This window comes from Phyllobates terribilis, unplaced genomic scaffold, assembly GCF_046119375.1.
Source record: "Phyllobates terribilis strain yellow unplaced genomic scaffold, ASM4611937v1 Scaffold_2425__1_contigs__length_132829, whole genome shotgun sequence".
In the NCBI taxonomy this organism is placed as follows: domain Eukaryota; kingdom Metazoa; phylum Chordata; class Amphibia; order Anura; family Dendrobatidae; genus Phyllobates; species Phyllobates terribilis.
In genome coordinates, this window is record NW_027365183.1 from 28,045 (window position 1) to 52,623 (window position 24,579).

General features: G+C 49.2%; 1 pseudogene; it reads left to right on the top strand.

Moving 5' to 3' along the window:
- Positions 1-24,579, top strand: part of LOC141246302 (translation factor GUF1, mitochondrial-like) — a 48,696-nt pseudogene that overhangs the window by 20,006 nt on the left and 4,111 nt on the right.

Consider the following 24,579-nt stretch of genomic DNA (forward strand, 5'->3'; position numbering starts at 1 on the left):
GTGGAGTAATCTTTTGGGCTGGAATCATGGGGAGAGAGATTGTCGGCCCCTTAAGGATCCCTGAAGGGGTAAAGATGAACTCCATAATGTATGTGGAGTTTCTCAAACAGCACTTCCTGCCAAGGTTCAAGAAGAAGAACCGTGTGTTCCGCAGCAAGATCATTTTCATGCATGATAATGCACCGTCTCATGCTGCTCATAACACATCTGCATCTCTGACTGATATGGGCATAAAAGGGGACAAACTTATGGTGTGACCCCAATGCTCCCCTGACCTCAACCCCATTGAGAACCTTTGGAGCATCGTGAAAAGGAGTGTCTATGATGGCAGGAGGCAGTTCACATCTAAGCAACAGCTCTGGGAGGGTATTCTGTCCTCATGCAAAACAATTGAAGCCGAAACCATCCAAAACCTGACAAATTCAATGGAAGAGAGAGTTCAGAAGCTCCTTTCGAACAAGGGGTCCTATGTGCAAATGTAACATCACCTAGAATAAAGTTTTGAGTTGAAAACTGTTTGATTTCAGTTTCTAATAACCTGCTAATGCTTATAATTTCAAAAATGACCATTTTTTTGTTCTTTATTAAAATGAAAAGGTTGATCGAAGAGTGTGGGGGATCTAAGAGTGTGGCAACCCAGTAGTCAGGATTATTTCGAATTTTGACAATCTGAGGGTCATGTTGCAGGTAGTGCAGCAAGAAGGCACTCATGTGTCTTGCACATCTAGGAGCCCCAAAATTATTTTCCAGGCTAGATGCAGCTAAAAATTATTATTAATTTGAAAGCTGGTGGAGCTTAGTATAGATGGCCTAATAGAATCAGTACTGCAAACTGCTACAAGGCCCAAATTATTTTCCAGCCAAGATACAGATAAACATGGTTAGTAATTTTAAATCTGGTGGAGTTTAGTATAGATTGCCTAATAGAATCAGTACTGCACACTGCTACAAGGCCCAAATTATACTCCAGCCAAGATACAGATAAACATGATTAGTAATTTGAAAGCTTAAAACGGTTGGTGAGGTGATTTTAACAAATCATCAAGCTTTTACTCTCCCCAGGATGACACAGTGGTAGAAAAGTCGTTTTGGATCCATGATTTGTTCATCTTTATGAACGTGAGTCTGTCTACATTATCAGTGGAGAGCCGCGTGCGCTTATCTGTCAGCACACCACCAGCAGCGCTGAACATACGTTCAGACAGAACTCTGGCTGCGGGGCATGACAAGATCTCCAAGGCGTAAGTGGCGAGCTCCGGCCATTTATCCAGATTGAAAGCCCAAAAAGAGCAAGGGTCCAGTGACACAGTCATGGCTTCAATGTTTACTTGGAGATACTCCTGTACCATCGTCTCTAGGCGTTGACTATGTGTCAGACTTCTTGTCTCCTGTGGCCTTGCAAAGGATGGGCTAAAAAAGTGGTGAATTGATTCCGCAAAATTGATGTTACCAGCAGATACTGTGTTTCTGTTATGGTTTGAGTGCTGAACACTCGACGGTCTCATGGTTGGCAAGTTGGAACTGTGAGATTCACTATGTGCACCACTGGTGTTTTGTGGAAAAGCACATGTAAGATTCTGCAACAGTCTCTGCTGATACTCCTGCATGCGTGCATCCCTTTCTATGGCAGGAATAATTTCTGCAAATTTACTTTTGTACCGGGGATCTAACAGTGTGGCAACCCAGTAGTCAGGATTATTTCTAATTCTCACAATTCGAGGGTCATGTTGCAGGTAGTGCAGCAAGAAGGCACTCATGTGTCTTGCGCATCCAGGAGCACCAAGTCCCTGTTGTGTTGGTGGCGAGGTAACAATCATGCTTCCTTCCTCTGTCCTCTCCCCCCAACCTCGCACAACAGAAATGTGATCAAGGTCTCCCTCATCTGATGAGTCTTCCATCAGTTCATCCTCCACTTCTTCCTGGGCTCCTGCACCTTCCTCACTAGTTTGGCTGCTACCATGCGCCCTGGTAAAACCTTCTCCCCCACCCTCACATGCCTGCCGCCTTGGTGCTGCCGATCGTCTGGACCTTGCAGATGTTAGCCCTTCCACATACAACTCCTCCTCCTCTACTTCCTCCACCTCTTCTTGTGCCACCACCTGACTCTGAATTCTGTTTAACATGTGCTCCAGCATGTAAATCACCGGAATAGTCATGCTGATAATGGCATCGTCAGCACTAAACATCTTCGTCGCCATTTCAAAACTGTGCAGAAGGGTGCATAGGTCCCTGATCTGAGACCACTCCTCCAGCGTGATTTGCCCCACTTCTGGATCTCGTTGTCCCAGGCTATACGTCAGAACGTATTGCACCAGGGCTTGTCGGTGCTGTCACAGTCGCTGCAACATGTGCAGAGTTGAATTTCACCAGGTAGGCACATCGCATTTTAGCCGTTGAAGTGGCAGGCCCAACGACTTCTGTAGAGATGTAAGTCGCTGAGCTGCGGGATGCGAACGGCGGAAGTGAGCACACAGCGACCGTGCCCTCTGCAGAAGGCCATCTAGTCCGGGATAGTGGCCTAAAAATTGCTGGACAACCAGGTTCAACACGTGAGCCATACAAGGCACGTGTGTGACATTGCCCCGGTGAAGGGCCGCACCCAGGTTGCAGCATTGTCGCACACGGCCTTCCCTGGTTTCAGGTCCAGTGGAGACAACCATTTATGAAACTGGTTCTCCAGAGCTGACCACAACTCCTCAGCTGTGTGACTCACATTTCCCAGACATTTCAAAGTAAAAACCACCTGATGACGTTGAGCCCTGCTGCCAGCATAGTAAGGAGGTGTGCAGTATCACTTCTGCGCAGTTAGAAAGCTTGTGACATGACCAGACAGGCTTTGGTTGCAGGTGGAGGACCGAGAGGAGGTTGAGGAGGCAGAAGCAGTGGAGGAACTTTGAGATAAAGAGGATTGACGCACAACTCGTGGGGACGGCAAGACTTGGACAGCAGCCCCTTGTCCTGCTGTCACTATAGTTACCCAGTGCCCAGTCAGCAACATGTAACGCCCCTGTCCATGCCTACTCGTCCTAGTGTCTGTGGTGAAATGCACCCTGTCACACACAGAGTTTCTCAAAGAAGCGGTGATGTTGTGTGCGACATGCTGGTGGAGCTCAGGAACACCTTTCTTTGAGAAGTAGTGCCGACTGGGCATCTGGTACTGGGGCACTGCGACGGACATAAGGTCTCGAAAATCCTCTGTGTCCACAAGGCAGAAAGGCAGCATTTCTGTAGCCAAGAGCTTGCAGATGGTGAAATTCAACCTCTTAGCTTTCTCATGGCTAGGAGGAAATGGTCTTTTACTTGTCCACATCTGAGGGACCGAGGGCTGGCTGTTGTGCTTAGACGGGGTTGAAAAGGGTGTCCCCAGCAAACTACCGGTCTGTGAGGAAGATGCAGGCGGACATATTAGGTTGCCTTGATCCAAAGGTGGTGCTATCGATGTCGGACGGCGCTGAACACCAGCTGGTGTTTCCACCTCCATAGAAAATGATGACCTGCCAATCACGCTGGCTGTTGCGGGTAAAGAGGTAGAATCATAGAATCATAGAATCATAGAATGGTAGAGTTGGAAGGGACCTCCTGGGTCATCTGGTCCAACCCCCTGCTCAAAGCAGGATTCACTAAATCATCTCAGACAGATGTCTGTCCAGCCTCTGTTTGAAGGCGTCCATTGAAGGGGAACTCACCACCTCTCGTGGCAGCCTGTTCCACTCATTAATCACCCTAACTGTCAAAAAGTTTTTTCTAATATCTAATCTGTGTCTCCTCCCATTTAGTTTCATCCCATTGCTTCTAGTCTTTCCTTGTGCAAATGAGAATAAAGATGATCCTTCTACAATGTGACAGCCCTTGACATATTTGTAGACAGCTATTAAGTCTGGCAGGTCTGCGTCCCAAAACAGGTGTGACTGCTGTCCCCCCAGTCACAGAGGATGAAGAGGCCGCGGATGCACAAGATGTGGCAGACGGTGGTTGGCCCGGCCGGCTAGGCCGCATTTTAGCACAGTGAGCTTCCCACTGCAACTTATGCTTCATATCCATGTGCCGTTTCATGCATGAAGTACTCAAACTATGTATTTTTTGGCCTCTACTTAGCTTTTGCTGACAAATGTTACAGATAACACGAGTTGGGTCATCTTTATCGATCTGAAAAAATGCCCAGGCTATGTAAGGCTTAGCACCCATGCGACCTGAAGAGCCACCCCGACTTGTGGTCAGAGGCAGAGTTTTGTTTGAGGATGCAGTTGTTGACGTGCTTCCAGTACTACATCTCTGTCCAGGAAGGCGCAACCTGACCTTGTCGTCACTAGCATCCTCCTCCACCTCCTCTGCTGACCTCATCGACTGGCTGACTGTGGGTTGACAGTAAGTGGGATCTCCAACCTCGTCATCATCACCCTGTGTGTTATCACACCCGTCGTCCTCAGAGCCAACCTCTTCCTGCCCTGACAAAAAACTAAAGTTGTCGCTACAATCAGGTATTTGAGTCTCATCATCGTCTTCCTCATTGTCTCCACCAACAGGAGTTACAGTTTGGGAACTTGGGTCGACATTATGGTCAGAACCTTCTGCATCTGGTCCTGGATCCGACTCATAAAGATTCTGGGCATCAGTGCAGATCATTTCCTCGTCTGGATTCACAGAAGCTCTGGAGCCAACCTCTGATTCCCAGGCTATAGTATGAGTAAACAGCTCTGCAGACTCAACCATCTGTTCTACCCCATACTCAGATGGGCAGCTGGAGACTTGGGAGCTGTGAGGAAGCAAGTGCGATTGGGGTGACACCTCTGAGGACTGGAGTATTTGTGATGTTGAAGTTGAGGTGGAGGAGAGCCCACTTAAAGGAGCACTTGATATCCGTTGAAGCACCTGCTGTTTTTGTGCCTCATCTGGAATTTGTAGCGATTGGCGTGGCCGTAAGAAAGGGATCTTATCACATTGTCCGCTAAAAGAAGTAGACATCTTAGTTTGGCTGGAACATGGTCTTTCTTCTGCAGATGTTACTGTTGCTTTAACACCTACCCCACGGACACAACCTTTTTTTCCCTTCCCAACATGCCTATTCCCCTTTCCACCAGCAGCAGGCCTTTTTCCACTCATTTTGGTGGTTAACTAATTCACAACTCTGGAGTTGTTAGCACAAAAAACAATGGATGGGAACCGAGCAGAGCTGAGTGGCCAAACTGAGATATTAGCCCAAAAGTATTGGCTGGGTTAGATGTAGATAAAAATTATTTTGAATTTGCAACCTGGTGGAGGTTAGTATAGATGGACTAATAGAACAAGTCCCACACACTGCTACAAGCCGAAATATTTTTTCAGAGCTAGATGCAGATAAAAATTATATTGAATTTGCAACCTGGTGGCGGTTAGTATAGATGGACTAATAGAACAAGTCCCACACACTGCTACAAGTCGAACTATTTTTTCAGAGCTAGATGCAGAAAAAAATTATATTGAATTTGCAACCTGGTGGAGGTTAGTATAGATGGACTAATAGAACAAGTCCCACACACTGCTACAAGCCGAAATATTTTTTCAGAGCTAGATGCAGACAAAAATTATATTGAATTTGCAACCTGGTGGAGGTTAGTATAGATGGACTAATAGAACAAGTCCCACACACTGCTACAAGCCGAAATATTTTTTCAGAGCTAGATGCAGAAAAAAATTATATTGAATTTGCAACCTGGTGGAGGTTAGTATAGATGGACTAATAGAACAAGTCCCACACACTGCTACAAGCCGAAATATTTTTTCAGAGCTAGATGCAGATAAAAATGATATTGAATTTGCAACCTGGTGGAAGTTAGTATAGATGGACAAATAGAACAAGTCCCACACACTGCTACAAGCCGAAATATTTTTTCAGAGCTAGATGCAGAAAAAAATTATATTGAATTTGCAACCTGGTGGAGGTCAGTATAGCTGGACTAATAGAACAAGTCCCACACACTGCTACAAGCCGAAATATTTTTTCAGAGCTAGATGCAGATAAAAATTATATTGAATTTGCAACCTGGTGGAGGTTAGTATAGATGGACTAATAGAACAAGTCCCACACACTGCTACAAGCCGAAATATTTTTTCAGAGCTAGATGCAGAAAAAAATTATATTGAATTTGCAACCTGATGGAGGATAGTATAGATGGACTAATAGAACAAGTCCCACACACTGCTACAAGCCGAAATATTTTTTCAGAGCTAGATGCAGATAAAAATTATATTGAATTTGCAACCTGGTGGAGGTTAGTATAGATGGACTAATAGAATGATGCTATGCCCAAAAGGTTTTAGTTCACTAGGTGCAGTAATAAAATTGGTATTCTATACACAGGTGGTGTAGCTTGCAACACAGATAGACTACTCCACTGACTAACACACACTGCAAGAGGCCAAAAAGGATTTGCTTTGGTAGATTTAGCCAAATGCTGTGAAAAAAGCTTGCACAGCACTGGCACAGACCTGCCTGGCAAAAACTGATAGGAACTGATGTAACTTAGACCTGAAATGGACTGCAATTACAATTAGTCTTTACTCCCAACCTATCTATTTAAGAGCACAGACCTGCCTGATAAAAGTCATAGGAAATGATGTAACCTAGTCCTTAAAAGGACTGCAATCACAACTATTCCCTACTCCCAAGCTATCTGTAGATTTGTGCGAAAATTGGCTTGAAATTAACAAAGTATAGCGCACACAGCAACAGCGGTGCCGTCTAACACACAGCTGCAGCAGTGAGAAAATGGTGGCGACGGGGAAAATGGCTGGACATGTGACATACACTGCCAATGGCACATGCCATTGCTTGTGTGAAAAAAAGCACTTCGCTCCGTGTGTGCGCTGCTGATAGGCTGACAGATTGCACCTCCCCACTGTAAATGCGGGAAAGAGAAAAAAAATGGAGATCTTCATTATTTCTGCAGAGATCCATCCCCTGCCCCGCTGTACACTCAAACTGCGCATTAACATTAATTTTCAGCATTACTGAGAAAAAATCCAGTTATGATTTTGGTGCACGAACAGTTATCGAACATAGCCTCGAACAGCCGAATTTTTTTCAAATCGTTCGTGTTCGCCGAACAGTTCGATTCGAACACCGCTCATCTCTAGTGCTAACTAAGGAATAAAGAGCAAGAATCCCTCTGTAGCTGCCAGGAGTCTCCTCCCTCCAGCTCAGCATCTGTTGAAAATTAAGAGATAAAGCCTGCAGAGGGGAAAACTGGTGACTATCCAGAAAAACAAGTCCTATAATGGCCAGAAAGTGTTATACCTTACGCACAAACACAAGACTGGTTATTCGTAAACGTTACTTGAAAGTACAACTACAAAAAAAAAAAAAATTGAAGTTAAGTATTGCACCACCTGGTGTTCAAAGTGTGTTTCAATTTGCATGTCCATCTAATAAGCTGAATGCTAATGGACCTATGTCCCCCCATCCTGTCCTCTGCACAGTTATCCTCTGTTCACTGTGAAGGACCAATGGGAATAGCTTTCTGTGCACAGACACAGAGATCTGGCTGTGCGGAGACTGAGCATGTGTGTCCTCTAGCACTTAGCTCAGTAGACGGACCTGACGTTGCTGTACAAATTAAACAACAGGTGGCGCCATATTATGTAAATGTCAGAACTCCTTCCTGGATTGTTTTTTTTTTTTTTCACGTAAATGTCAAATATTGCTTAATTTTCATGATCTACACCATGGATGTAATGGCAGAACCATCCGATTTATATGTTAATATATCTGTTTGGGTCTACCTACTTTCCATGGACTTGATGTATTAGAACATCTGCAATTTTTGATTAGTGTAAGAACATTTCTAATGGACGAATACATATGTTATTATGATATATAGCTTTGACTATGAAGACGCGGGATACTAACCTGCTGATCTGGTGAAAATGAATATTTTATTGAATGGTTGGCCGGTGGAAGAACTAGTGACTATTGCACATAAGTAAGTGTTGTGGCCATGAAACCTAATGAATTATTTTAAGGGGAAAATGGAAGATTACATATGTAATAGTAAATTGTATGTAGCCCCTAGAGCTGGAATTTAAGGGAGGGGTGACTGGTTGGGGTCCCTAGAAAGGTTCTCCTTTGATTCGGAGGGCTGGTCTATTATTGGGTGACATGCCACTTTCTCCTGTCCTGAATGTTAAATCTGCCTATTTATGTGCTTCTTCCCCATGTTTGAGGGAAACTGGGTAATAACATCTATGGCAGGTTGATGGGTGCCTATATAGACTGGAAGCCACTATATAGAAATTATTGGTACTTGGTAGATGAGGACTCGTTAAAGGGCTTCTTTATACTCGTTATTGTAGAGGATATGTTCTTCGTTAGAGATGGGCTTTACAAAGGTGAATAAACCCCAATTAACAAGAAATTGAGTTACATGTGATTTTTAATGAGCTCACGCTTTAACTTAGGGAAAAGGCGTATGAAGTGGGTAAAGCAATGTGTGAACGGTTACGTGACTCCATACCAAGAGAGCTGTTTGAGATAGCAGTTCCATCGGTAGCAGGATAATTGCTCGAGAAACGTAAGTATTAATTACTACCTTTGTCTGGTGTGTCCAATGTAGTGAATAAAGGAGGATCTAGGCCAGGAAACCTGGATGTTCGTCTCCTTCCATTAAAATAAAGTAGAAAAGCATGGCATTCTTTAAAAAAAAAACGATCCGTGTTAAACTACCCTCATGTGGTTTTTCACACTATAATTTTCAGTGTTTTTTTATATTTATGCTATAAAATCCTATGCTACTGGAAAGTGAAAAGGGTATCCCAACAAGAGACGCAGTCTATAGATTTGTCATGTATGACACTTTATGGGATATTCCTATTAAAGGAAACCTGTCATGTCCTCCAAGTCTCCCAAACTGCTATTATCCTTCATTATGATGCAGGAATCAAAAGTTGATTGCTATGTGCAGTAAAAACATTTCTTACATCGCTGCTAGCAATAGGCAAATTGGCTGGGACTAGTCCAGGGGGGGTCTATTGGCTGGGACTAGTTCAGAGGGGGGGATCTATTGGCTGGGACTAGTCCAGAGGGGGGGGATCTATTGGCTGGGACTAGTCTGGAGGGGGGAGCTGCGGCATCTATTGTCTGGGACTAGTCCAGAGGGGGAAGTGGGGGTGCGCAATGTATTGGCCGCCAATACTAGTCCAGAGGGGGGTGGGCATCTATTGTCCGGGACTAGTTCGGAGGGGGGCGGCTTTATCTATTGGCCAGGACTAGTCCGGCCTCATGTGCTATAATCATGCCCCCTCTTTGTGACTGAAGAAGAGATCAATGTCCCTGTCATAGTTTTAGTGTAGGACGTCACTCACTTCCCAAAATTTCCTGCACCGAGGCTGTGATGGGAACAATAAGGAAACATCCGATTCTAGTCACCTGAGCGCTGCTGCCAATCACAGGCTTGAGCAGTTGGGTCCTCCAAACGGAGCAGGCAGCACAGACCTCAGAGCGAACTGCGTTGGATTTATTTTTTTAAATATATATTTTTTAAGAGCATCCATGTCTTAAAAGAAATTCTCAAATCTGCACAGATATTTTTCCTTTATAAACACAAATTCTGTACTGAACTTTATTGCAGATATTGATGGTGAATCCTCAATAATTACACCACATGTAAACATATTGTAGTCTTACAATAGTGAGAGCATTAAAAGGTGTTGGAGCAAGTAACTGTTCTTCTTGTGCTTATTACCCTTAAGATCATTCAATACAGAATAGAATATTAAGTCTTTACAGCAGACGGCAACTTGGGGCCCATATTTCCAGGTCATAACCTAATTCATTGGGTTACACTGTAAGGCTGAGTTCACACGATGCGTTTTTCATGCGTTTCCGCGGCGTTTTTGCAGTTGCGTAAACGCTGCGGAAGCGCATGAAAAACGCATGGTAGAAGGGCAGCAATGTTCCCCAATTGAAATCCGCATGCATGTCAATTAATTTTGCGGAAACGCTGCTCTTTTGCCGCCATTGACTTGCATTAGACCGCATGGAATCCGCATCACTGTATATGTTCATGTGCTTTTCATGCGGTCTAATGTGCGGATGGTACCCGGGTGTGGATGAGAGGACTCTCATCCAGACCCAGGTACCATTAAAAAAAAAAGAATAAAATAAAAAATATATATATTCTCACCTCCTGACGGCCCGTGCAGCCCTCCTGCTTGATTCCCCGCACTTCGCGGTTGAATGAAGAAGGACCTTCGCTGACGTCAGAGTCATGTGACCGGTCACGTGACGCTGACGTCAGAGTCATGTGACCGGTCACGTGACGCTGACGTCGGAAGGTTCTAAAGTCTTCACTGCCGGCAGCCGGGACCGAGCGAAGCAGGACACCGGGGGCCATCAGAGGGTAAAGTATATATTTATTTTTTATTTTTTGACATTCACACACTATATAAATCCATGCCGGTTGCATGTGTGACACCCCAGGGGTCTGGTTGCCACAGTAATAGAGATATTATGTCTGAGAGCAAGTGGGAGGTTTCTCTGGTCAGGAGCCCTAAGCATGCAACACTGCCCACCCAGACCTGGGAGGGGAGGAATCTGCCCTTATAAGCTGGGTCTGGGGCGGGATTAGGTTAGACAGAGACAGAGCCTGCAGAACAAGCAGAGCAGTCAGAGCCTGGAGAGGGAAAGTGAGAACAGGAGCTCTGTAGGAGCAGCAGCTGAAGGCCAGGGGCTGTGAGCAGAGATATAGCTCGACCTGGCTGAAGTTACTAAAACCGGACACAGGAGTCCGAGGCTGTGGGACTGATATATACCCAGCAGCAGAAACCAACCGGCAGGGGATTCCAGGTCCTCTGGCCATAGAAGCCCGGAGGCTCAGTCACAAAGAAGGGACCAGCGCCGCCATCCAGGAGCGGAGGCTAACAGAAGGCCCCAAGTCACCAGCCATATGGGTGAGCACCACACGGTATACTCAGGGATGTGGGTTACTTGTAACCACTGACAGCAAGGTAGCCAGGAAGAGTGCAGATAAACGGGGAGGCCTACAACTCCACCTGGCCAGGGGAACTCCTGCTTGCTTGCAGACTGACCAGGCCCCTTATACTAGCCAGTACTCCCGGGAGGGTCTGCCTTGTACCATCAGTAAAGACCCTGAACTGCACCTCACGTCTCTGTGATTCCTTGCCGCACCAGCACCATTAGCACTGGGACCCTCACACCATCACTCCCATCATCTCTCGCATTAGCTGCCCTGAGGCATTACTTCTCCCGTGGGGAGTTATCCCATACTCGGCTGCGCAATCAACATCAGCCTCAGCGGTCGGCAGCGCAGCGGCGGTCCCCACTGACCGCAATCCACGGGTGGCGTAGTCGGACATTTGCTATACATTAAGACTGCCACTGGTTTGACCACCCTGGGCACGGACCGGGTCACCGCCACACGGAGACTACAACCCCCAGCATTCTACAACAGGCCCGGTTCCGGGTTCCCCTGCACAACACAGGCCCAGGGGGCGCGTCAACTTTGGCGTAGTCGGCAGGATTTCGTGCCCGCAACCACCGGGTACTGCGTGCCTGAAAAAGAGACTTTTATACTTACCTGTGGTGAAGTTTCCCGCCGTCCGGAGTCGTTTCCCGCCATCCGGAGCCGATTCCCGCCATCAGACGCCATCTTGGACCGTTTCCCGCCGTCTTCTGCCTTCTTCCCGCCTTCGGATGCCATCTTCGGGACGCCGCACGGGAAGAAGAGGGGCGTGGACGCCAAAAGCGCGCGAGATCCGAAGCTCCGCCCCACGTTCCGCCCCACGCTCTGACGCTGCGCAAGGTCCTGGAAGGGAGGAAGAGCAACGCTGACGTCATCGGAGCGCGACGCCAGGTCCTCAACCCCGACGATCGACTGCGGAGCCGCGGCCTACGGAAGAAGAGCATCGCAAGGTAGGCCACGGTCCACTAGGGGGGAGGAGGATGCCGGATACCGAGGGGAGCTCCACTGCCACAGCCACCGCCAGCGCAACCGCTGCAGCAGTCATGCCATTCACCATGCCCTATATCCCGGGGGCAACCTGGCTACCCCAGTACTCAGGGGAGTCACATACTCTAAATGACTTTAGAGAAAGACTGGATAGCCTCTTCCAGGTGTACCCCCTCACAGAAGAGCAAAAAGTGAGCATCCTGGTGGCCCAATTAATCGGGGCAGCCCAAAGGGAGGTAAAGTCCTGGCCACCTAGGAGGAAGAGGACTGTCAGAGAAATACTAGCCCGCTGAAAGACACATTTGATACCCGCACCTCAGGCGAAATAAAGCTCAGATTTTACCGGTGTAATCAGCGGGCACATGAGAGTATAAGAGACTATGCTCTAAACCTACAAGAGGCCCTGAGAGCCATTAAGCAGGCAGACCCTGACAGCGTGGGAAATGAAGATAAGCTGTTGACTGAACAATTTATTGAGGGTCTATTGTGCAATGCCCACCGAACCCAGTTGCGGGCAATGGCCTTACAGGACCCTGACCTGGACTTTGCACAGTTCAAGGACAGAGCCATCCAGGTGCTCCGAGAACCGGCACCAGGTGGCGCTGTGACCCACAGGCCCCCTGCTATCACTTACCACCAGGAGACGGCGCCCTTGTCTGCAGGGCCTGTGGGAGCTGATGCGCAGGCTTTAAACAGTGACCCGGCTACAGACCTGCACCATCAGGTCCAAGAGCTGACTAAGAGCGTTGCCGCGCTAACCAGAACTGTGCAGTCTTTACAGGTCTCTTCTCCAGGAAAGATCCAGCTGGCATCCGGACCGGAGGACGTCCCGTGGCGCCGACTGAGGAGGACCCCACCGGCCAGAGGAAGACCCAGCGACAGATACAACGAGGACGGACGACCCATCTGCCGCCGCTGCAATCAACCCGGACATGTGGCAAGGTACTGTCATTTAAACGGGCACAACCTGGGGTAGAGGGCCAACCCCCAGGCATAAGACCATCAGGCCCATCAAACTGGCGTGATAAATAGTAGGGGGACGTCCAATCTTGCCTGTGGTACTGGATGGCATTCCTATGAGTGCCCTACTAGACACTGGGTCACAGGTGACCACCATCCCGTACGTGCTCTTTAAACAGTACTGGAATGACTCGGACATAACCCGCTACCCAGATGACGACCTGAGTATCATCGCCAGCAATGGTCAGCCCGTGCCGCAGGTGGGATTCAAAGAGGTGACCATTAAGATCGGTAAAGTCGAACTGGCGGCACAAGGACTGATTATAGTGGACATAGACCGTCATGAGAGTCACCCTAGAATAACCTTGGGAACTAATGTGATTGAAAATTGTCTTGCAGAGGTGATTCTTATTTTGCAACAGGTTGCCAAGAACGCCAGTTCCAGCCAGCAGCGTGTGCTCCAAAAAGAGATCCGGGCACTGATGAAACGGCAACAGGTGGAACTATCTGGTGGCGAGATAGGTAGCGTGAGAATGTGTGACCAGTTCCCTATTGCCATGCCCCCAAAAAGTGAGATGATGATTTGGTGCCGGGCAGCTATTGGTCTAAGAGGTAGAGACTACCAAGCAATGGTAGAACCCGTCTACTCAGACAGTAGGCCCACCATTTTGACAGCACGGGGGGTGGTCGATGTACGCCATGGGAGGGTGCCCGTTCGCATCATAAATATCGGGGAGAGAGAAGTACACCTGCCCCGGTATGCCACGCTAGCCAAATTGTTCACCATCAACCAGAACTCTGTACAGGCCGTGGAACCCTTGCCTCCATCTCAACCAGAGGAAGGTAACGGCTCTAAGAAACCAATGGAGGACTGGTGTCAGCAACTGCATTTGGGTACTGACTCCACTCCCTCACACCAGAAACAGGGAGTCTATCGGGTGGTTCGAGAGTACGAGAGAGTGTTTAGTAAACACCCGCTAGACTTCAGGCTAGTAAAGGGGTAGAACATCACATCCCCACGGGAGACCATCCTCCCATAAAGGAGAGATACCGACCCGTACCCCCGGCACACTACCAACACGCCAAGGGGATGCTTAGAGACATGAAGGAGGCTGGGGTAATCAGGGACAGCTGTAGCCCCTGGGCAGCTCCACTAGTCTTAGTGAAAAAGAAAGACAACACCATGAGAATGTGTGTAGACTACAGGAAGGTCAACCGTATCACACACAAAGATGCGTACCCGTTACCAAGGATAGAAGAGTCCTTAGCTGCATTAAAATCTGCTAACTTCTCTACTTTGGATCTCACTAGCGGGTACTGGCAGGTTCCTGTAGCAGAGGCGGACCGGGAGAAGACCGCATTCACCACCCCGATGGGTCTCAGCGAATTTAACTGTATGCCGTTCGGGCTCTGCAACGCACCAGGAACCTTCCAACGGTTGATGGAATGCTGTTTGGGACACCGGAACTTCGAGACGGTCCTGTTATACCTGGACGATGTCATCGTCTATTCCAAGACCTACGAGGACCACCTGAAACACCTGGCAGAAGTGTTCGAAGCTCTGGCAAACTACGGCCTAAAGGTGAAACCCTCCAAGTGTCACCTCCTGAAACCAAAGGTGCAATACCTGGGACACGTGGTGAGTGCTGACGGAGTGGCTCCTGACCCTGATAAGATCACCGTGATTAAGGACTGGCCAAGACCCTCCAGCATAAAGGAAGTGCGGCAGTTCCTCGGGTTGGTAGGCTACTACCGAAGATTCATTCCCGGTTTCACCAAAATGGCAGCCCCTATGCAGGACCTCCTGATAGGTCAATCTCGGAAAGCCAAAAACCAGAAGCCGCCCTTTAGGTGGGAAAAGCTGGAAGAGGAGTCCTTCTGCCAGCTGAAGATGGCCCTCACGGGGGATGAAATCCTGGCATATCCAGACTACAGCCAGCCCTTTATCCTCCACACGGACGCAAGCAACATCGGGCTAGGAGCCGTACTGTCCCAGATCCAGCAAGGGAAAAAACGGATAATCGCTTACGCCAGCCGAAAGCTACTGCCCACGGAGAGGAACCCTGAGAATTATAGCTCATTCAAGCTGGAGTTCCTGGCAGTAGTGTGGGCAGTGACCGAACATTTCAAGCATTACCTTGCCTCCTCCAAATTCACCGTGTTCACGGATAACAACCCGTTGACACACCTGGACACTGCAAGGCTCGGTGCCCTGGAACAGAGATGGATGGCCCGCCTGTCCAACTTTGAATTCACCATCAGATACCGGGCAGGACGCTCAAATGCCAACGCGGATGCCCTGTCTAGAATGCCGAACTTACCGGACGTAGGGGAAGATCCAGAAGATCTGGAAGAAGTTGAGCTCCCTGCGTTCCACCGTCATGGGATTACCCTGTATTCCCACCGTGTGAAGGACAGGCGCTCCATGACATTCAATCCCTTGCCCCACTACAACTGGGCGGAGACGCAAGACAGTGATCCCGCAGTCCATTTGGTGAAGGAAATGCTGACCCAGGCCGATGCCCGTCTTGACCCAGATGCTCCGGAGGAGACCAAGCAACTGTGGAAGGAGAAAAGTAAGCTGTTCCTCTACAGGGAGAAGCTGTGCCGGAGAATGGTTAACTCTCGAACACATGAGTTGACCTGGCAGGTAGTGGTCCCAAGACGAGACGCGGCTATGGTTCTGGAGGCATACCACAACGGAGCAGGGCATTTCGGATGGAAGAAGCTGGAGTTCTTGTTGCGTGAACGGTTCTACTGGGTAGGCATGAGAGGAGTCATCGAGAGGTGGTGCAGAGACTGTGGCCCGTGCCACCTGAGAAGAAAAGACCGAGCCAGCCAGAAGACTCCCCTGCAGCCCATCATCACCAGACAGCCACTGGAACTGGTAGCCCTGGACCATGTGAAACTGGCTCCAAGCAGATCTGGGTATGTCTACGCCCTCACAATCGTAGATCATTACTCCCGGTTCCTGGTTGTGGTCCCGGTCAAGGACTTAACGGCTCAAACAGCACCTAGAGCCTTCCAGCAGCACTTCTGCCGTCCACACGGGTACCCGGACCAAGTGTTGACAGACCAAGGACCAGCCTTCGAAGCCGAGGTCTTCCAGGAGTTCTGCAACCTCTATGGCTGCAAGAAGATAAGAACAACGCCCTATCACCCTCAAACCAATGGACTCTGCGAGAAGATGAACCAGGTGATGATAGATCTGCTAAAAACATTGCCCCTGGAAGAATGCAATCTGTGGCCTGAGAAACTGCCCGATCTGGTGGACCTGTATAACCACATCCCTGTAGGTTCAACCAACTGTACCCCGGCTTACCTAATGAGAGCAAGACCTGGTAAGCTGCCTATTGACCTGGATATGGGAGTCCTGACGCCTGAGGACACCTCGCCAGAGGCAGACTGGGATACAGAACGGCAGCAGCAGTATCGGAAAGTACAGGAGAGCGTCGAGCGAAGTCTGTCTCAAGCTAGAGAAAGGCAAGAGAAGGCTTATAACCAGTATGCTCCCGCTGTTCTCCTGGTACCTGGAGAGCAGGTCTTGAAGAGGAAGAGGCGGCTCCACAAGTTGGACGACCAGTGGGAGAAGGACCCGTACACCGTACTGCCATCAAGCCATGAGAACCCAAAAATCTGCATAATCAGTAAGGATGGAGGAGAAACCACAGCCATTGTCTCCAGAGACCACCTGAAGAAGTGTCCCGAGCAGCTGCAAAGCCCTGAAGAAGATCAAGAAAACCCTCAACCCGCAGAGGAAAGGGAAGAAATGATCAGTACCGTACTCGGAGACTTCCCCCGGTCTTGGACACAAGTAAACGGCGCTGTCGTGGTACCCGTCCTCACCTTTCTCCAGCCAGCCCCGCAAGTGCCTACAGAGGAACCGGTAGAGCTGGAAGAGCAGCCGGCCCAAGAGGCAGAAGAGTCCACACCAGCAGTACAGGAGGATCAACCCTCTGCTAGTAGTAAGCCTGCCGTGCCCCTAGTGAGCCAAAGAGTGCGCAGACAGCTGCCCAGCTTACCCATAACACCTCCTACACCCTGTAGTGCAGAACCAGTTAGTGAGCTCCGTAGGTCCACTAGAGGTCAGATGCCCGCTCGCTGGAGAATCTAAACTAATGCACTGTGAATTTATCTGTTAACTGTTTATGGTTTATGTTTGTTGCCTGTTATTAATTATGTTTCTCAGTTACCCTGCAGATTTTTATGGACTAACAGGTTATGAACGCTGGATAACCGGAACAGTTTTGTAGATAGTTGCACCTTGGTGCCTCTTGTGAAGACGGCCGCGGAAGAGAAAACCTGTCTGGCGTGGCCTACTTGCGGCCCAAAGTAGCTAGCTCCAGCCTTGCAGCCACGCCCAAGGACAACACAAGGGGTTTGCTTTGGACAGGTCCCCTACTTCCCTTAAAACTTCACCTTGGGTGATATGGACACCCGTGACCTTTAAAGAACTACAGCTTCTTGTAAATATGTTATCGAATTATTGTTATACCCTGTTATTATGTTTTAAAAATGTGTTTAGTCCCGGAGTACTAAAATTTACTAGGGGGGAATGTGACACCCCAGGGGTCTGGTTGCCACAGTAATAGAGATATTATGTCTGAGAGCAAGTGGGAGGTTTCTCTGGTCAGGAGCCCTAAGCATGCAACACTGCCCACCCAGACCTGGGAGGGGAGGAATCTGCCCTTATAAACTGGGTCTGGGGCGGGATTAGGTTAGACAGAGACAGAGCCTGCAGAACAAGCAGAGCAGTCAGAGTCTGGAGAGGGAAAGTGAGAACAGGAGCTCTGTAGGAGCAGCAGCTGAAGGCCAGGGGCTGTGAGCAGAGATATAGCTCGCCCTGGCTGAAGTTACTAAAACCGGACACAGGAGTCCGAGGCTGTGGGGACTGATATATACCCAGCAGCAGAAACCAACCGGCAGGGGATTCCAGGTCCTCTGGCCATAGAAGCCCGGAGGCTCAGTCACAAAGAAGGGACCAGCGCCGCCATCCAGGAGCGGAGGCTAACAGAAGGCCCCAAGTCACCAGCCATACGGGTGAGCACCACACGGTATGCTCAGGGACGTGGGCTACTTGTAACCGCTGACAGCAAGGTAGCCAGGAAGAGTGCAGATAAACGGGGAGGCCTACAACTCCACCTGGCCAGGGGAACTCCTGCTTGCTCGCAGACTGACCAGGCCCCTTATACTAGCCAGTACTCCCGGGAGGGTCTGCCTTGTACCATCAGTAAAGACCCTGAACTGCACCTCACGTCTCCTTGCCGCACCAGCACCATTAGCACTGGGACCCTCACACCATCACTCCCATCATCTCTCACATTAGCTGCCCTGAGGCAATACTTCTCCCGTGGGGAGTTATCCCATACTCGGCTGCGCAAACAACATCAGCCTCAGCGGTTGGCAGCGCAGCGGCGGTCCCCACTGACCGCAATCCACGGGTGGCGTAGTCGGACATTTGCTATACATTAAGACTGCCACTGGTTTGACCACCCTGGGCACGGACCAGGTCACCGCCACACGGAGACTACAACCCCCAGCATTCTACAACAGGCCCGGTTCCGGGTTCCCTGCACAACACAGGCCCAGGGGGCGCGTCACATGGATTTATGTAGTGTGAAGTTGACAAGCACTTTCCAAGTGATGCTAAAATCGCTTGGGAAGCGCTTGTCAACCCGCATGCGGAAATGAAAGTGAAGACCGCTTCATTTCCGCATGCCCCTGGCAGGAAACCACATGTACAATCCGCATGCGTTTTTTCCTGCCAGAGAGATGCAGAAACGCTCAGGAAAAAATCCTGAGCATTTCTGCATCGTGTGCACATACCCTAACAGCATGCTTATTTCTGTGTGTCCTGTTATATTATACCTCTTCTTTTTCAGAATTAAAGCCTACAGAAAGAACGTCTTGGCAAAATGTGTATGTATTGTATGTCTTATATATATAGTGCTTTTGCTGCTTTGATTTAAAAAAAAAATATATATATATTAACGCCCATTCAAAGATTATGATTTTCTCAATTTACAGCTCAGCCGGAAGATCAAGCAATGTCTCTAAGGTTATAAAGTATTGAAGCCTTGTGTGGCAGGGTTGAAGAATATATTAACTTGTCAAACACTTTCTCTATTTAAACAAACTTTTAGATTTAACACCTTTTGTGTTTTTGTTAAATTCTAGTCAGTATTAAAAAAAAAGTAAAGCACGTGTATTTTTTATAAATCCATCTTTCTAGTTTTCAATGGATGTAAAGGAAAACTCTGAAAATAGCTAATTTTTTCTGCCATGTGCTAATTGACTATTGTAGAAAAGGCAGTACACGGTGTAATACAGCGACTTGCTGGCATTACGGTAATCGTCCAGGATGTGTTTTACCTGACCATGTACCTTCCCCCTCAGGTGACTGGTCACATGACTGTGACATAGCACAGGTCCTGCACGCACCGAATGTCTGTCTGATCACATGACTGTGACATCAGCAAGGTCCTGTCAGTGTGTGTGTGTGTGCACGGGATGCATATATAAACTCTGCTTGATGGGAGACAGGTGTGTTCGGTGTGTTCTGTGAGAGAGGCGTAAGGCCTGTTCCCGTGTGTGTGGGACACCGACCGTGTGAGGCCTAGTGAGGCCGAGTGAAGCCTGGTGCCTGAAAGGCAGAGCCTGGATCCTGTGTGGATGCTAGTGGCCTTGGAAGGCAGAGGCTTGAGTAAGAGTCCTGAAAGGCAGAGCCTGGATCCTGTGTGGATGTCAGTGGCCTTTGAGGGAACGACGGCTGGAGACCCCTACCTGGGAAGCCGCAAAGCCACAGTGGTGGCGGAGTAATGGACTGAGACAGCTAAACCCGGCAAAGGTAATACCCTGTGTTATATGGACATTAATATGGACATTGCTATTTTATTACCTTGCTGAAGGCTGTTACTTGGGCCACTTGGGCCTGTCTGCTACTTGAGAGACTCCCGGATGTTAAGTGTGGAAACATGCCGGTGGCGGACTAAGATGGACTGTGTGAACTGTGGTTTATGAAGTAATAAACTGCTGAGCATTGTTTAAAAACGGAAAGACATCGCACGTGTGCATTGATTGTCGCAGCAAAACGAGTATTCCCCATTATGATGACTAGTGCTGCCTTACATATGGTTCGAGAGTGCGGGCAGCTGCAGCCCGGTTGCTAGGGGCAACGGCACAGGACGAGTGTGGATTAAAGCATCTGGCTGCAACTCGGCGGGGTTGCGAAGATTGGCGTCGCACTCAAACCTGGTTTGCCGTGGCTCGGCGGGGCTCACGAAGTTTAAAGCATCTGGCTGCAACTCGGCGGGGTTGCGAAGGTTGTCGTCGCACTCAAATCCGGTTTTGCTGTGGTTCGGCGGGGCCACGAAAATTTTCCGGGGAGAGCGGTGAAGTTCTGGTGTGAACAGTGCACCGCGATGGCTGTGAACGGAGCAGCAAATGGGTCTGATGAGTCGGACCGCATATATGAGAAACGTCTACTGGACATGAAACTGGACATGGTGCAGCAACCACAGGAGCTGTGGGCACCATATGGAATGGCGGCAGTGGACCATTCTATGAACTCTCCGGGGGCGCCAGTGTTGTCCCAGAGTGCCCGGGGAAGTGGTAAGAGCTGTTGTGAACTAAGTCCTAAGACTATTGCTGATTTTTTTTCTAAAAATTACCCTGTAGGTGTGTTTGTTAAAAAGGGGGCGGAGTCTAAAAGGGGCAGATTTTCAAAACAGCGTAGAGTGCAGAAAACTGGAAATTGTTACTGGTTGTGGGTTGGTACCTCCTAAAAATGACAATGTGACCGTTGATAACGGGGGAACTCCAGTAGAAGGGGGTGACGTCAAAGTGGGAGGTGACCTGTTAGTCCACAACACCATGGGGAGTGACACAGACCCCGTAGCTGACTGTGACACTATGAAAGTAAAAAGTGAGTTCAGTCAGGAGGGGCTAGACGAGGGGAGAGAGTCCCCCTCTCGTCGTCGACGGCGCAAGGGCCACAAAAAGGTTGCTCCGGTAGTCCTCGCTGAAAATGAAAATAAAGAGAATGTAGTACTGTGTGCCTTTGCTTCAAGTGTGGATCCTCCATTAGAGATAGAAAAGGAGGTGATGTTGCCAGTAGCAACCTCCGGTACGGTACCGAGTCAGAAGGATCTGACAGCCCTGAAAGAGGAGGCGGCCAGTCATGACCAAGAGCTGGAGCCTATCAGGCAGCAGTATCAGAGTGACGTGCAGCAACTAAGGGAAAACCTGGGGAACGTGTCCTCATACCAGCTGAACCTGGAATCTGAACAGCAGAAAATATACCAGGTTATGAGGAACTGGCAGCGAGATGTGGAGGGAAGCAACGCGGAAATTAACCATTGGAAGGAAATGTTCTATGGAATTAAGGAGGACCGCCGCAAAATCAAGGAGGAGGTTTTTCAATTAGAGATTGACAGAGCGGTGTGTGAAGATGAGTTATGCGAGGTGAAAGATCGCTTCTCCCTGGTACAGTTAGAGCTGTCTGTCCTCAAAGAGGCGCTGCAGCATGAAGTTGCTGGGCGTGAACAAACCCTAGAATGACTGCGCAAACAGCTCAACCAGGAGCTGTGTGACTCCAAGAAGGAGTGTGGTGAACGCAGTAGGGAACTGCAACAGAGTAAGAGAGATTATGAGGATCTCCTCAAGGTGAAGAAAAAACTAGAGGAGGATAAGGCAGGTGCAGGGCAAGTGCGCCAAGTGGTTGAGACCACTCTGCAAGACACCCGTGAGGAGAATGATGATCTTCGGGGAAAGACCCTAGATCTGGAAGCTCAGGTGAAGGAGCTACAGATGTCCTGTGATACTCTCCAGAAGGCGGAGACGTACCTTAAGGAAACAGTCAGCAAGATGGAAGCTGAGCGAGAGAGGATGGAGGAGTCCATCGGAAAAGCCACAGACCAGGGCCAGGAGTTGACCGCTGGTCATGGGAGGTATGAAGCAGATACCTCCTCGAGTGATGTGGGCTCGGAGGGTTCGGTGGATGTCGGAGCCGAGATCAAGCAGCTCAAGGAGTTGCTACAAACCCAGTGGACGCAAGAGAGGCGTGAGAGACTGGCTATTGAGAGCCGAGTGGGCACATTGGAGACGGAGAGGTCTGAGAGAGCTCTGCTGCTGGAAGAGCTGTTGAAGCAGGAAGAGCTTCAGAGACGGGCCGCTGAGAGGCGAGTGGCGGAGCTAGAGGAAGAAGTTTCCGGGCTCAAAAGTCGCCTGACAAAGTATCACTCAGTGAACGAGGCCTTCTTGGAGAAGGAAAAGGGCGAACACGTTGCACTCACTCCCTTATACCATGAGAAGGTGGACCTGAGGAGAGCTAAGAGAGTGTTAACCACACATAAATATGAGATGGAAGTGGTCAAGACGAAAATTCGTGAATTTGTAGCTGTGAGTCAGCTCAGGGGAAGCATACAGGGTGAAGAAGCTTGAGGTCAATTGCCCCTGAAACCTGAGCTGGTTGATCGTCTGGAAACCACTGGTGAGACCGAAACGTCTCGGTACAAGTGCCTTGTAGATGTACCCGAGGATTTGAGGGAAGAATGCACCAGTGAGTCCGTGCATGAGGAGTTTAAGAAGGCCGTGGGAGCCTGTAAGGTGTACTTGACCTCAGAAGCTAAACAGCTGGTGGTCCTGTCCACGACCGAAGTCACAGTGAAGAGGGTGGCTATCCTAAGTGACATGCACTGGCGATGTATTCGCACAAAGCGGTTTCTCCGGTTGAAGACGGAACAAGCCGTTAGACAACTGGAGTTGATGAGGAAAGCTCACAGTATGCGTGAAGAGGTCATCCGGGTGCCTCATGTTCTGGTGAGGAAGCTCGTTGGGAGAAATGGTCGAGCCATGCAGATGATGGTCAAGAAGTCTGGGGTGGTGAAAGTAAGCAGTCCACATGATCGTCAGGACTGGATACCCGACGAAGACGGCATGGTATCATTCTCCGCTGTAGGAACAGAAGAAAGCCTGGGATATATGCGCATGCTGTTGGAGTACCGAGTGACCTACCTGCGAGAGGTAGAACAGTTGAATCTCGCTAGACTGCGAGTGGATAGACAGCATCATCTGAGCAGCAGAAGATGGCAGCCGTCTAGAAATTGTGAGACCCGACAGAGAAAGGGCCCCCTAAATAACAGAACAGCTACAGCTGAAGTTAGGGACCTTTCAAGATGTCCTGAGAGTAGTGGGCGTGGGTTTAGAGGTAGTGAGACCTCCAGTAACTCAGGTTTGAGCAGCCCATACAAACGACCCAATAGAGGACGGGACATTACGGAGTCGAACCAGACCTTAGATACCAGGGCATGTGAGTCACACCGCTGTATGACTGACCGCTGGGAGCGGGGGAGACCTGATGAGGTTACGACTGACCGCTGGGAGCGGGGGAGGTCTGACAAGATTATGACTGACCGCTGGGAGCGGGGGAGACCTGACAAGGTTACAACTGACCGCTGGGAGCGGGGGAGCTCTGACAAGGTTACAACCCGGAAAGGTGACCTGACGAAGTCAGTGACAGTGACAAATGGTAGGTCCCTAAGGAATGGGCTAATGTCATTGACTAATGTTCCAGGGGCTGAGTAGCACAATTGTAAAGTACATGGTCTCTATGTGAGCTGGGGGTTATAGTGATTGTGTATATTATGTGTTCAACCCCACAAGTTTGAACAGAGGGGGGGGGTATGTAATGCAGCGACTTGCTGGCATTACGGTAATGGTCCAGGATGTGTTTTACCTGACTATGTACCTTCCCCCTCAGGTGACTGGTCACATGACTGTGACATAGCACAGGTCCTGCACGCACAGAATGTCTGTCTGATCACATGACTGTGACATCAGCAAGGTCCTGTCAGTGTGTGTGTGTGTGTACGGGATGCATATATAAACCCTGCTTGATGGGAGACAGGTGTGTTCGGTGTGTTCTGTGAGAGAGGCGTAAGGCCTGTTTCCGTGTGTGTGGGACACCGACCGTGTGAGGCCTAGTGAGGCCGAGTGAAGCCTGGTGCCTGAAAGGCAGAGCCTGGATCCTGTGTGGATGCTAGTGGCCTTGGAAGGCAGAGGCTCGAGTAAGAGTCCTGAAAGGCAGAGCCTGGATCCTGTGTGGATGTCAGTGGCCTTTGAGGGAACGACGGCTGGAGACCCCTACCTGGGAAGCCGCAAAGCCACAGTGGTGGCGGAGTAATGGACTGAGACAGCTAAACCCGGCAAAGGTAATACCCTGTGTTATATGGACATTAATATGGACATTGCTATTTTATTACCTTGCTGAAGGCTGTTACTGGAGCCACTTGGGCCTGTCTGCTACTTGAGAGACTCCCGGATGTTAAGTGTGTAAACATGCCGGTGGCGGACTAAGATGGACTGTGTGAACTGTGGTTTAAGAAGTAATAAACTGCTGAGCATTGTTTAAAAATGGAAAGACATTGCCCGTGTGCATTGATTGTCGCAGCGAAGCGAGTATTCCCCATTATGATGACTAGTGCTGCCTTACAACGGATACAGCACCTATGTCAGTGAAAGGTGCCAGACCAATATAATCTGTATATGACCTCCTGTTCATCTATCTGCATTTCATTCCGTGAATCATGCACACATCCGTCCATCTCTGCCGAGGACTGGCAGCCATCTTTCCTAGCACCTTCATTGATGGCTAGTGTTGAGCGATACCTTCCGATAT